The following is a 4,621-nucleotide window of genomic DNA, read 5'->3' as shown; positions in this document are numbered from 1 at the left end:
CATTTTCCTACTGATATAAATTTCTCTTGGATCTCTCAGTGAACTTACTAGAAGTAAAATGTGTGACATTTTCCCTAAGTGGTAATATTTCTAAAGTGTTGTAGTTAGTTTAACGTAGTAGCAGTTTGCAGATACTTCCACTGCACTAAATTCACCAAGAGAACTTTCATGACTGAACTGAAGCATGTTTTAAAACCTGCAATGAAGTTACAAGTGCACATAAAAAACCTTTTCTGTAAAAGTTAAAACCAGACTATTGACACTGAGAAAACTTGAAGTCAACAGGAGATTTGTCCGGTTTGTTTGTTATTTCAATAGGGAGCTGGGGCGGAGAGGGTGTCGTGCCTTCCTCTCCCTTACTTTCAGGTTTTCCTAGTCTGTAGCTAGACCAGAAACAGTCTCTCAACAAGTCTGTTGGTTAATGATTTTGAAAGTTGACATATAAAGCAAACAAGAAATGCAATGGAAAACTACTAAGACAGTGCAGAAGTAAACCTAAGTCTATACTCCTTATTCACCCAAAAGTTTCAGTGTGCTTTTTGAAGGGCATAGTAATGTGGCTTTTGCCTTAAAAGGCAGCAAAGTAGCCTTTTTAAAATGGAGATCTTTGATTTATTTTTTTAGACATTACTTGGCAAAATTGTTAGTTATCTATTTCAAACTTCCTGAAAGATCTCTGGCACATCAGTAATTTGTTTTTTATAATGCTTCCTTTCAGAGAAGGGGTAATCTTTGCTGAAGATTTAGGAAAGATATTAAAAGTTTCATAGCTCACACTAATTGGGAGCAGGTGACTACATTACAGGGAGCTGGGCTTTTATACTCTGTTGCCAGGTCAGCCAGCTACAAAAGCTAAATGAAAGATATCCACAAACTACATTGAAGCAGTCTTCAGGTTTACAGATGCTTTCCCAGTAGTATCACACCTAGTTCTTTAACCCACAAACTTGGAGGAATTATTCTGTGTTCTGTCCTGGCCCATTGTGTGTATTAATTCTAATCACATAGTCCATTTACTCCTGTCTTCTGCAGCTAGGAGGAGATTGCACAGGTACACCAGAATCCATTTCCCTCTAGTCAGTTCACTGTTAGCATGCTCCTGCTTGTTAGTTTTAAATAGGCATGGGACTCCAAGGCTTGTGAGGGAGGAACTCGCTAGGCAAATTTTAAATTTGCTGAGGAGACCTAAAAGCAACATTGATTGATTGCAAAGTTCTTTTTAAGCACTGGGTGTTGTGTAGCATGTCTCCTGACAGTAATCACTGTTCCTGCTGCAAAGTTAAAGGCTAATGTTGCTTTAGCCATCTACCTCTATCATCCAAGAGACTCCAAAATCTAATTTTCACTTTAAGTTGCAGTAGTAGAAAGGCCTACTTCTTTTCAAAAGAGGGATCCGTGTGTGATTCTGTGACCGTATTAAAGGAACTAGCATCTGAGCACAAGGTTAGAGAAATCTTCTAAGTTGTTAAGGTCTGTCTTTTACTCTTGCAGACACAATGTAATGAAAACTCTGATTTTGTGTATTTCTGTTAATAACTGGGTCACCTTTACAGTAGTCACTGTGCTGGCTTCTCTTAAGAATATTATGAGCTAATAATAGTAAAACAAATGCTAGTGCGCATGTGCATGACTTAGAGTGGTAACAATTTCCAAGTTTCTACACATGGTATTGAAATCAAGCTGAAAATATTTTCCCTAACTTTGTTTCCTACAATATATGAGCGCTCATGTGGCCTTTGCATAATTCCAACACTACTTATTGCTCAGGGATAGAATGGTTTATCTCCTGATCAAATGCCTCCAGCTGAGCACTTTGGCAAACAGCATTAGCTTGGAGGTTAAGGCTTCATGTTAATTAGGAGCTGATCTTCTGAAACATCAGATCCCAGATGCATTTGTTTTGGAAGCAGTAGCCAGTTGCCACTAAAATGGTGAAACAACTTCTGTTGGAGCTGAGAGTATGAACAAGATGAGTGTGATTTTAGACGTCTCACAACTAGGCTGGCAGTTTAACAAATATTCTGTGTCATTGACTGGGGACTTCATGCATGTTGAACCACTAGTGTTTGGGTTTTTTTTTTTCCCCAGTTATGCTTGGGGCGATCCCTGAGGTTTGCCTGATGAATCACTAGTTTTATAGCATAATTTTTCAATCTTTTGTTTTCTCTTAAAATATTTCCTTCTGGTCAGACTTTTAGTTTATACACTTGGTCCACATGAAACTGCATGCAATGGTTCATGGGCATTCAGTTTGCAATTGGATTTCAGTTTTACTTGTGCTCTCACAGAGGATTATCAGTCCTCCTAAGCAGGCCATTTGCTGAGGATAAGCTTGATCCTGCAGTTGTCTTATTCTCTTATTGCAAGTCCTTATTGCTGCAGTCTCTGTGTAGTCAGCACTTAAACTTTACAGGCTACGGAAGTGTTAAAGAATACACAGAAGGGAAAGGGACAGAGAAGTCAGGTGGGAATGGTGGGTGCCCAAGGAACACAGGTTAGACTCATCAGCAGTTTCAGCACCTTTAGTGCCTCCAGTATGTTACAGAAAAGCACATTCTTTTAAGCTGCTGAATGGAGGAAGCATAAGTGAAACTGTAAAACACAAAACTGTTATTCCGGTGGGTGCTAAGGCACCAGTGCAAGTGAGTGCAAAATAGGCCACAGTTGGAAGCATTTACTTTTTTGCCCTGTTGATATGGATCCAGTTTTCAATTACTGTAAAAAAATGGCTGTGATTAATAGCAGTGGTAGACTAATCTGCGATATTGTGAAAACACACCTTCACAACTGTGGTGTTTTGTTTTTGTGTGTGTATGTGTGTGTAGCTACTGGAAGACACCTTAAGTGAAATTTTGGTTCTGCTTTCACAGCAAATTTGTAACCAATATACTTTAAAAAAAAAAAACAAAACAACAATGGCTGTTTATTCAATTTTGTTGTCTAGTTAGGTAAGTTTGAAAAAAAGATATCATTGTATAAAGAGTGCAGCATATTCCACAGACCTGAATAGTGATGTTGATCCAAATCTGCTTGTTTTGAATAACTTTTTCTTTTTTTTTTAAGTGTTTGCGTACACTAGTACTCTTGGAACAGATTCTTGCTTGACCAAAGTACTCCTATTTAGTTTTGTGGCATGGTTTATATCTATTCAGCATAAAATTTTGATAGGTGTAAAAACGACGTGGCATTGATAATTCTTGTTCGTTGGGGTTCATGAGAGCTGCCATTTTGATTTGTTTACATGAAAATAGAGTCTTAATTCTTACAGATTACTTCAGTACCTAGGGAAGTCACTTCTAACACCAGAGAGTTAAAACTTTCACTGGTGATGTAGAAGTGGAACTATCAATAAACTAGAGAAAAAAAATGACGCATCTTAATCTACTATTAAAATAAGCAGAGCAATGACACTATCTGGAAGCTCTACCATTCTGCAAAATAGCCTTTGTTTGCCATTATTAGTGAACAAGTTGTCCCATTTATACATTGCCATCTTTAGGCCAGGGCACTACTAATGTGTGTATTTATTTAAGCAAATCTCCAATACTTAGAGCTATAGTATCATCATGTACTTCACAGAATAAATTTAGAATGGAAAAAAAGAAATTTTTCCTTCTTTCTATATTGTTTCCTGTCTTAAATTTGCTAAAAACTTTGTTTATAAGCATTTTTAGTAATACTTGACATCAATAAGTATTTTCAGTTTTTTGAATTTGTAAGAGCAACAATTGTTACTGAACAAATAGGATTTTCCCCATGTTTTTTTCCCCTCTCTCACCACAGAAAGGTGAGTACATCATAAAAGTACTAGATGATTGGAATATGGGCACCTTTTTAATAAGCTCGTTGGCTTAATAGTGGAGAGAAGAAGAGATTGTACACTGCAATTTCATCATTTTTCTGATTAGAGCTTGAAATGTGGAATCTGAACTCAAGATTTCTGCACTGAATTGTTCATTTCAGGCATGCAGGGGAGAAAGGGGCACTTACCATCCTGATCTGGAGCTGGTACAGGATAGAATTTCCAACTTAACTCCTCAGCTTCTCTAAGAGCAATGATTCCTCATGGTCCGTGTTCATAGCTTCAGCAGAAATTGTGGGTTTAACAAGGTAATTTGACTGCCACAATGTTTAATCACTCAAGTGTAAATAGAGGTTCCTACAGATGATCCTAAATTCAGTCCTCCATAAAAAATGGAAGTAATTACACATTTTTTTGGATGAAAAGGGCTCTTTTTTTCAGAAATAAGAAATGAGCTGGAGCAGCTAGAATCCTATGCCATGGACTCTGGAAGTGAAGTCAGGTGTTGGTATTTTTTTTTCCCTCATTTTAGTTCAAGTCCAAGGTAAGGGGATTACAGTTTACCCTCTATTTGTATTTATCTCAATAAGCTACCTTTGAAACTGGATATAGTTGTGGGGGACGGGGGAAAATGAAACAAATTTGACAGTTCATTTCTCATTTTTAAGGATGTACAGAACTTACGGGGGGCAAAGAGAGAAAGAGAGAGGCAGATATACTGTGATGTGCTGGGAGATGGTGTACCAGAGATTACAACGTTGAAACAGAATTTACAGATTGCAAGCTTTAAAGATAAGGTTAAGAGGACTCGTCTCGTGT

The sequence above is a fragment of the Fulmarus glacialis genome, unplaced genomic scaffold (assembly GCF_000690835.1).
Source record: "Fulmarus glacialis isolate BGI_N327 unplaced genomic scaffold, ASM69083v1 scaffold28218, whole genome shotgun sequence".
Lineage (NCBI taxonomy): Eukaryota > Metazoa > Chordata > Aves > Procellariiformes > Procellariidae > Fulmarus > Fulmarus glacialis.
The sequence above is the reverse complement of the archived record's forward strand: the minus strand, read 5'-3'. Positions refer to the sequence as shown.